This window comes from Sapajus apella, unplaced genomic scaffold (assembly GCF_009761245.1).
Source record: "Sapajus apella isolate SASKATOON/1434 unplaced genomic scaffold, GSC_monkey_1.0 scaffold104, whole genome shotgun sequence".
NCBI classification, from domain to species: Eukaryota; Metazoa; Chordata; class Mammalia; order Primates; family Cebidae; genus Sapajus; species Sapajus apella.
In genome coordinates this window covers 4,886,802-4,897,347 of record NW_022437044.1, presented here as the reverse complement: position 1 = coordinate 4,897,347, position 10,546 = coordinate 4,886,802, and the positions used below count along the sequence as shown (strand labels likewise).

At 39.3% G+C, this 10,546-nt stretch overlaps 1 pseudogene; it reads right to left on the bottom strand.

Annotated features, from left to right (window-relative positions):
• Positions 1–8,512: 8,512 nt before the first annotated feature.
• LOC116536875 lies at positions 8,513–8,665 on the bottom strand (annotated as a pseudogene).
• Between the last annotated feature and the right edge of the window lie 1,881 nt (positions 8,666–10,546).

Here is a 10,546-nt window from a genome sequence, read left to right as displayed (position 1 = left end):
GCCACCAGGAAATTTAAACTGAATGGAGCCCACCACAGTTCTGCAAAGCCAATGTAGCCAGACTGCCTCTCTAGATTCCTCCTCTCTGGGCAGTCCATCTCTGAACAAAAGGCAGCAGCCCCAGTCAGGAACTTATAGATCAAACTCACACTTCCCTTGGACAGATTACCTGGGGAAGGGGAGGCTTTAGGCACAGCTTCAGCAGACCTCAACGTTCCTGCTTGCCAGCTCTAAAGAGAGCAGCAGATCTCCCACCCCAGTACTCAAGCTCTGCTAAGGAAAAGACTGCCTCCTCAAGTGGGCCCCTGACTCCTTTGCCTCCTAACTGGAGGACACCTCCCAACAAGGGTCAACAGAAAGAAAGAAAAGCTCATACAAGAAAGCTCTGGCTGGCATCTGGCAGGTGCCCTTCTGGGATGAAGGTCTCAGAAGAAGGGACAGGCAGCAATCTTTGTAGTTCTGCAGCCTCTGCTGGTAATATGCAGGCAAACAGGGTTTGGAGTGGACCTCCAGCAAACTCCAGCAGACCTCAGCAGAGGGACCTATTACAAGGAAAACTAATAAACAGAAAGAAAGAGCATCAACATCAACAAAAGGACGTCTACACAACAGCTCCACCCAAAGGTCACCAACATAAACAACCAATGGTAGATAAATCCACTAAGATGAGGAAAAACTAGCACAAAAATGCGAAAATTCCAAAACCCAGAGCACTTCTCCTCAAAAGGATCACAACTCCTCACCAGCAAGGGAACAAAACTGGACAGAGAATTAATTTGATGAACTGTCAGAAGTAGGCTTCAGAAGATAGGTAATAACAAACTCCTCTGAACTAGAGAAGTATGTTCTAACCCAATGCAAGGAGGCTAAGAATCTTGAAAAAAAGGTTAGAGGAATTGATAACTAGAATAACCAGTTTAGAGAAGAACACAAATGACCTGATGGAGCTGAAAAACACAGCGTGAGAACTTTGTGAAGCACACGCAAGTATCAATAGTCAAATTGACCAAATGAAAGAATATCGGAAACTGAAGATGAACTTAATAAAATAAAGTGTGAAGACAAGATTTGAGTAAAAAGAATGAAAAAAATGAACAAAGCCTCCAAGAAATATTGAACTATGTGAAAAAACTATACCTATGTTTGATTGATTTACACTCTTCAGGATATTATCCAAGGGATCTTTCCCAACCCAGCAATACAGGCCAACATTCAAATTCAGGAAATACAGAGAACACCACAAAGTTACACCTCAAGAAGAGCCACCCCAAGACACATACTTGTTAGATTCACCAAGGTTGAAATGAGGGAAAAAAATGTTAAGGGCAGCCAGAGAGAAAGATCAGGTTACTCACAAAGGGAAGCCAATCATACTGACAATGGATCTCTCTGAAGAAACTCCAAAAGCCAGAAGAGAATGGGGACCAATATTCAACATTCTTATAGAAACTAATTTTCAACCCAGAATTTTATATCCAGTCAACCTAAGCTTTATAAGTGAAGGAGAATTAAGATTCTTTATAGACAAGCAAATGCTGAGAGATTTTGTAACCACCAGTCCTGTCTTACAAGAGCTCCTTCAATAAGCACTAAACATGGAAAAGAAAAACTGGTACCAGCCACTGCAAAAACACACCAAATTTTAAAGACCATGGACACTATGAAGAAACTGCATCAACTAACAGGCAAAATTACCAGCTAGTATCATAATGACAAGATTCCATTCATACATAATAATACTAAACTTAAATGTAAACAGGATAAACACACCAATTAAAAGACACAGACTGGCAAATTGGATAAACAGTCAAGACCCATTGGTGTGCTATATTCAAGAGACCCATCTCACATGCAAAGAAACAAATAGGCTCAAAATAAGAGATCGAGAAATATTTACAAAAAAAAAAAAAAAAAAAAACAGGAAAGCAAAAAAACCAGAGGCTGCAATCCTAGTCTCTGACAAAACAGGCTTTAAACAAACAAATGTCAAAAAAGAAAGAAGGGCATTACGTAACAGTAAAGGGATCAATATAACAAGAAGAGCTAACTATCCTAAATATATATGTACCCAATACAGGAACACTCAGATTCATAAAGCAAGTTCTTAGAGACCTACAAAGAGACATAGAGTCCCGCACAATAATAGTATGGCACTTTAACATCCCACTGTCAATGTTAAACAGATCAATGAGACAAAAAATTAACAAGGATATTCAGGAGTTAAACTCAGGTCTGGACCAAGTGGACCTAATAGACACCTACAGAACTCTCCACCCCAAATCAACAGAATATACATTCTGCTCAGTACCACACAGCACTTATTATAAAATTGACCACATAATTGGAAGTAAATCATGCCTCAGCAAATGCAAAAGAATGATAGTCATGACAAAAATTCTCTGAGAACACAGTGCAATTAAATTGGAACTGAGGATTAAGAAACTTACTCAAAATCCAACAACTACATGGAAACTGAACAACCTGCTCCTGAATGACTACTGGGTACATAATGAAATTAAGGCAGAAATAAAGAAGTTATTTGAAATCGATGAGAACAAAGATACTGTGTAAAAAGAATCTCTGGGACACAGCTAAAGAAGTGTTTAGAGGGAAATTTATGGCACTGAATGACCACAGTAGAAAGCGGGAAAGATCTAAAATCGACACCTTAACTTCACAATTAAAAGAACTAGAGAAGCAAGAGCAAACAAATTCAAAAGCTAGCAGAAAACAAGAAATAACTAAGATGAAAGCAGAACTGAAGGAGATAGACACAAAAAAATCCCTTCAAAAAACTCATGAATCCAGTAGATTGATTTTCAAAAGATTAACAAAATAAGTAGACCTCTAGCCTGACTAATAAAAAAGAGAGAAGAGAGAATAATCAAACACAACAAAAAATTACAAAGGGGATATCACCACTGATCCTACAGAGATATAAACTACCTCAGAGAACACTATAAGCACTTCTATGCAAATAAACTGGAAAATCTAGAAGAAATGAATAAACTCCTGGACACATACACCATCCCAAGACTAAACCAGAAAGAAGTCAAATCCCTGAATAGAACAATAACAAGCTATGAAATTGAGACAGTAATTAATAGACTATGAACCAAAAAAGAAGCCCACGCACAGACAGATCCACAGCCGAATTCTACCAGAGGTACAAAGAGGAGTTGGTAGCATTCCTTCTGAATACCTGGAAGACACACAACAACAAAAAAAAAAAGGAAAGAAAATTTCAGGCCAATATCTGTGATGAACATCAATGCAAAGATCCTCAGTAACATACTGGCAAATCGAATTCAGCAGCACATCAAAAAGCTTATCCACCACGATCAAGTTGGCTTCATCCCTGGGATACAAGGCTAGTTCAACATTTGCAAATCAATAAATGTAATGCATCACTTAAACAGAACCAATGACAAAACCACATGATTATCTCAATAGATGCATAAAAAGCCTTCAACAAAATTCAACACCCCTTCATGTTAAAAATTCTCAATAAACAAGGTATTGATGGACTGTATCTCAAAGAGTGCTATTTATGACAAATCCTCAGCCAATATCATACTGAATGGGCAAAATCTAGAAGCATTCCCTTTGATAACTGGCACGAGAGTAGGATGCCCTCTCTCACCACTCCTATTCAACATAGTATGGTAATTCTGGCCAGGACAATTGGGCAAGAGAAAGAAATAAAGGGTATTCAAACAAAAAGAGAGGAAGTCAAATTGTCTCTGTTTGCAGATGACACAAACAAATGGAAAAACATTCCATACTCATGGATAGGAAGAATCAATATCATAAAAATGGTCATACTGCCCAAAGTAATTTATAGATTCAATGCTATCCCCATCAAGCTACCATTGGCTTTCTTCACAGAATTAGAAAAACTACTATAAATTTCATATGGAACCAAAAAAAATCCATATCGCCAAGATAATCCTAAGCAAAAAGAACAAGCTGGAGGCATCGGGCTACCTGACATCAAACTATACTACAAGGCTACAGTAACCAAAACAGCATGGTGCTGGTACCAAAACAGACATGTAAACCAATGGAACAGAACAGAGGCCTCAGAAATAACACCACACATCTACCACCATCTGATCATTAACAAACCTGACAAAAACTAGCAATGGGGAAATGATTACCTATTTAATAAATGATGTTGAGAAAAATGGCTAGATCCAGGACAGTTCTCTGGATTACCAGACAGAGTTTTGTTTTCTTCCCTTAATTTCTCCCAAACCAACAGAGTCTCTTTCTGTTCTGAGCCACTTAAGGCTGGAAGTGGAGTGATAAAAACATTCCTGTGGCTACCACCCCTGGGACTGTACTGGTTCTTGCTCAAGTCCTGCTTTAACTGCTCCCTGTCTACTTCCTATGTTTGCTTAAAGCCTTAGGGCTCTACAATCAGCATGTGGCAATGCCAGCAAGGCCTGTTTCCTTCAGGGTGGTGGCAAGTTCCATCAAGCCTCAGGTGGGTGCAGAGGAGACATCTGTTAGTCAGAGACTAGAGTCAAAATCCTTGGAAGTCTACCTGGTGTTATATAGTATTGTGGCTGAAACCACTAGATAAAGCTATTCCCACTCCTTTCTCCCCTTAAAGACAGAGGAGTCTAACCATGAGACCACCGCCACCACCTTTTGCTGCCTGGCCTGGGACTCACCCTTAAGGACAGTGAACTCTCTTCTGGCCCAGGACAGGTCCAAAACTGCCTTTCAGGAGTCAAGTCTTGGAGTCAAGGACCACAGGAGCCCTTCTGGTGATTTATCTTCTTGTAGCTGAGCTGGTACTTGAAGCTATTAAGTCTTACATGCTTACCCAAAGCCCTCAATGTAGTTCCTGGATGTTGCTATTGTTTTCTCAGGGTCCGAGAGCCCTAGAGTTAGTAAATGACTAATGCTGCCAGGACTGGATTTTTCTCTTCAAAGTAGTGGCAGTGGGTCCCAGGGTGTGTCTAGAACTGTTAGCCAAGAGGCAGAGCCTAGAACAGGGGCTTAATGATTCTGACAAATGCCCTATCCTTCTGTGTCTCAGCTGGTATCTGAAATGCAAGACAGCATCCTCCCCACTATCCCCTCTCCTCTCATTAAGCAGAAGGAAGGAGTCTCTTTTGGAGCCATGAGTTGTACAGCCTGGGATTGGAGGAAGGGTGATGCCCACACTCCATTACCTCAGCCAGTTTGTGTCTCAACAGATTATGTGTCCCCCAAGTCTACTGTCTCTAGGCAATGTTCAGCATTAGGCCTAAGAGTTACAGTCCTTGTGGCCTTGACTGCCTTTCAAGCTCACTTAGAGATGCAGAGAACTTTAGCCTACGTTGGCAAGAATTGTAGGAACTCAAGTTCTGACTGCTGTGGTAGGCATATCTCCTCTGTCTAGGAGTGGTTTAAAGGCTCCCTCTATGTGAAAGCATTAATTGAGTTTGGCTTGGTTTTATTGTTTGTTCTATCTGGACTGCACTGAGTTCGGTGCCTCACAATTGCTGTGCTGCCTCTCCCCCAGCACACAGAAATGATCTGTGCACCATGCTACTTCTGCTGGGGAAAGGGGGAATGGTGATGTTGGTGAGTCAAGACTGCTTTTTCTTTCTTTTCAGTACCTTTTTCAGCAATATGAAGTTAAAAGCGGGTACTGCGAGTGCTCACCTGAATTTTGGTTTTCACGAAGGTGCTTTACTTATGTAAATAGTTGTTAAATTGGTGTCTTTGTAGTAGAAGGAATCAGTGGAGCCTTGTAGTCCACCATTATCTCCTTGGCACATTTGTTTCTAGGAATATATCCATTTCTTCTATGTTATCTAATTTGTTGCCATATACTTATCTAATAGTCTTTCATGATCTTCTTAATTCTATGGCATCAGTTGAAATGTCTCCTTTTTTACTTTTATTTCTGTTTACTTCATTCCTCTGTATTTTCCTTGGTTAGTGGTTTGGATCTGTGTCCCCATCAAAATCTCACGTCCAGTTGTAATCCGTACTACTAGATGTAGAGCCTGGTGGAAGGTGAATGGATCATGGGGGTGGTTTTCCTTGAATGTTTTAGCATCATTTCCTCAATACTGTTGTCATTATAGTGACTGAGTGAGTGAGTTCTCATGATATCTGGTTGTTTAAAAGTGTGAATAGCATCTCATTCTTCTCTCTCTTGCTAGTACTCTGGCCTTGGGATGTGTGTGCTTCTCCCTTGCCTTCCACCATGCTTGTACATTTCCTGAGGCCTACCCAGAAGCTGAGCAGATGTTGCCATGCTTCCCGTACAGCCTGTGGAATCATGAGCCAATTAAACTTCTTTTCTTTATAAATTACCCGGTCTCAGTCATTTCTCTGTAGCAATGTGAGAATGGACTAATACAGTTTGTCTACCTAAAGGTTTGTCAGATTTCTTCTTTGCAAAAACCCACCTCTTAGTTTTATTGATCTTTTCTCGTCTTTCTTGTCTCTATTTTATTTTTATTCTAATATTTACATTTTCTTCTTTCTCCCAACTTTTAGCTAAGTTCTTTTGCTTGAGATGCAAAATTTGGCTGTTATTTGAGACCTCTTTTTTTTAATGAAGGCATTTATTGCTATAAACTTTATTCTTAGAACTTCTTATGCTGAATCGTATAAGTTTTGTATGTTATGTTCCCATTGTTGATGTTCTCATAATGGTTTTAAACATCCCTTTTAATTTATTTTTTGACTCAGTTGTTTAGGAACAAATTGTTTAATTTTCACACTTTTCTGAATTTTACAAAATCTTTCCTATTGGTGATTTCTAGTTTTATAACATAGTGGTCATAAAAGATATTTGATGTGAATACAATATTCTAAAATTTGTTAAGGGTTGTTTTGTGGTATTCTGATGAATATTCCATATATACTTGAAAAAAAATTGTGCTAATGCTATTGGATAAAATGTTCCATATCTCTTAGTCCATTTGTTCTATGCATTTGAATGAGCAAACACTTCTCTCAGTATTTGCAGACTACTTTTGGCAGATGAAGACCTTCTCCTGTTGAGTTCCTGTGCTGATTGGATTGTCTCCAAAATGGTGGCCAAGTGGTGTTTGAATCAGGTCATGTGACTGCTGCCGGTTTTGCAATGGAATTTGCAGTTACTGGGCCTGTTACCAGGGACTCTAGTGAGTATGGATCCTATATGTTTTTCAAGTTGACTGGACTGACTCCAGTTCTTCGGTCAGCATGTATGGCACTAGAAAAAGGATCTATTCAAAATCTGCAGATGGCTTTCTTGTTTCCAGGTGATGAATGGGTACTGCTTCTTCTAGGTCCCTAGGAAAGCTTAGACTGGGGAATTCTGAAGGTCCTCAGACTGGTGATACTGACCATAGACCATGGTTGGAAGGGCTTTGAACTTTGTCCAGGGCTATTACAAATCTGTAGCCCTGATTGAGGCCTGTAAGCCTGCCATTGCTTTCACAGGTGGGTATGTCTTCTAGTGAGTTTCTTGGAAAGCAGGACTGTTCTCTGACCATAGCTGACATGAGCTGGAGTCAATTTACACAGCTGTTTTAATCCTCACAGTAGGGCCATGGTTGGTAGGCTTGCCTATAGAGGTAATGATGGGTGAATTTTTCTCTAGATCCCACTGCAGTGTGGGAAGAACTCCTTTCAAACCATAGCTTAGGGGGTCTGGGTTGAGTTGCAGAGCTATAGCAGGATCTGCTGTTAGGCCAATGTCAGCTGGCCTAGGTAACCCTGCATAGACACACATGTATTCCTCTAGGCAGAGCTGCTCTCAAACTACAGTAAGAGAGACTGGTTCTAAGTTTGAAAACCACTTTAGTATCTACTGTGGGAATGAAGTCATAAAGCCTTCCCCAGTGACACTAGTGTGCATGATTCCTCCTGGACCTTTGGCAGAGATTTTTTGTTACAGTAACAAGGTGACATACTGCTGTAGACAAGTCCACAGGGAAACAAGGCTGTTTCTAGGTTTGGCACCAGGAACATAGTTTTTGAGTCTAGCCGGGGCATAGGTCTTGACTCTTAAAAAGCATTCTTAGGTCCTAGGTGCCGCTACAGTTTCACAACCTCCTATCTCAATCCTAAGGTTTCCACAAAAGCACTTCAGTCTGTGGATGCCAGCCAAGTCATTGCTGTGTGGCAATATGAGTGCAGCAGCTCCTAATTCTCCATTTTGCTGAATATCACTCTTCTCATTTTATGATTTTTATCCACTGGCTTTTGATTAGTATGATAAAGTATGTTAAATATTTACCTAAGACTAAACCTTTTCTAGCTGATGTTTTATTTAAGGTTTTACATCTGTTTGAAAGTGTACGGCATTTTTCTTTTTTATCCGTTTGCTATATCAGTTTTGCTATCGGTATCATGTGAACATTAAAATAATGTTTGCAAGTTTTTTACTCGTGTTCTGAAGCTGTTAGTTTGCTAAGGTTGTCATAATGTTATAGGAGTTGTTAAGAAATTATTTTAGGCAAATAGAAGTCCTTGGAAGTCTTTGTATTTTGTTTTGTTTTGTTTTTTATAACAGGGGAAAGCGCAAATGCAGTCCCCCACTATTACAAACTATGCAGTCAAGCTCCTTACATTTGGGGAAATCGCAGGGGTCAGCACATCTAGAGTGCAATGGATAAGCCTCGCCCTGGGAAAACCACCTTCGTGATCATGGTAAGTATAGTTTTTGTATTTCTTTAAAGCAACTCCGGGAACATTTCTTGTCTAGAAGGAAAGCCCCGGATCTTAGAGCCAGGCTGGCAACTTTTGATATGCAAATGCCAGCCATTAGAAACTGGGTCTGCCCAAGCATGGCGATTCCTGCTGCCTCCTTGCCCTTGCCCTGACATGTGCCTGTCAACATGGCCACCTTCATATATCCCCATCTGTAGAACATCATAGAACCCTGCATTTGCATATTAAGAGGCTGGGGTGGGAGGGCCAGATTTTTTGTGGACTATGTGAATGACCTGCCTGGTCCACCCAATCCCCTGAGCCCTATGCAAATTAGACATCACCTCCTCCAGTCTATTCATAAGCAGCCGCTTTTCCATGGCACATGGGGTCTCCTTTCTGGGCTTTGGAGCCCCCCTTCCTCTGTCTGTGTACAGAGGAGCTTCTTCCTTCTTTCTTCTCCCTTCTTTCTTGCCTATTAAACTCTCCATTTTATAAATGTCCATATTGTTTTATCCAATTTGGGTGAGACAAGAGCCCTGGTGTTCCTCCACTCATTGGAGCCATATCAATAGCAACAGACCAAAGACTTGGGTGAAATAAACAAGAGAAATTCACTTATCACAGTTCTAAAGGGATAGAAGTACAAGATCAAGGAATCTACAAGTTTAGTTTTTTTCTAAGGCCTCACTCCTTGGTTGCAATGGCTGTCGTCTTGCTGTGTCCTTGCATGGTCTTTTATCTGTGCCCACATGTTCTTGCTATCACTGTGTGTGTGCAAGATTTCTCTTCTTATAAGAACACTAGTCAGATTAAATTAGGTCTCAAAACTAATGGCTTCATTTTGACTGAATTACATCTTTAGGGACCACATTTGAATAATACATTCTGAGATATGGAGTGCTAGAGTATCAACATTTGAATTTTGGGGGACCACAATTCAGACCATCACAGAAAGAGTTAAAATAATACTGGATTCGTCTGTGTTCTAATGATTTAATATAATTCACCTACAAAGAAATTCCATGACTGTTAAGTTTTAAGTAGTTCTTTGACTACATTTTCAAATCCAATTTCTCCAATGACATTTTGTCTGCTTAGATTTTCTAGCTTTTTAAAGAAACAATTTTGCCATTTTATATTTCCCAGGAAATCAGGTATTTCATCTATATCTCTGATATTATTTTCATAAACTCGAATTAATAATGTTCTTATTTTGTCTTCTTCTGTATCAGTGTCATTTTCCCACTTATATTTTTTAACGTGTGCATTTTGTGCTTTCTTCTTTTTTCAAATATTTAGGCAAGTTTGTGATTTATCTATATTTAAAGAACAAATTATTTGATTTACTTATGTATCTACTGTTTATCTTTCATTTTTTAAAAATTTTCATGGTGGTCAATATTCTGGTTTAAAACTATAATACTCCATAGTCTTGAGTTCACCCTGGGACTGTGTGAGAAATAAATAAATGCTTCACAAGGTAAAGAATTGTAGTATTGGTAATATAAGAGCCAGATATTCAGAGTCAAATGGCATGAAAATAGATCCTGAACATGTATGATTTCAGACAAGGTATTTAAACTTCAATATCTTGGTTATTTACAAAAGAAGTGTAGTGTACCTATCAATGTGGGTGATGAAAGGACTACATAAGATGGTAGAGGAGTTAAGAGGAGAAGTTCTGCAGAGTGATTGGTCTTAAATCCTCAATCTATTTACTCTCTGTGTGACTGTGTTTAAATGATTTATCATTTCTCAGCCTGAGTTTCCTCATTTGTAAAATAGAAATAATAATACTTACCCAGGCTACTTTTGAAAAATGATTAGAATTAATATTTTTAAGCATTTCAGAGAATGGCCCTTAGTAAAATAATAAAAGAAATGAAGGGTC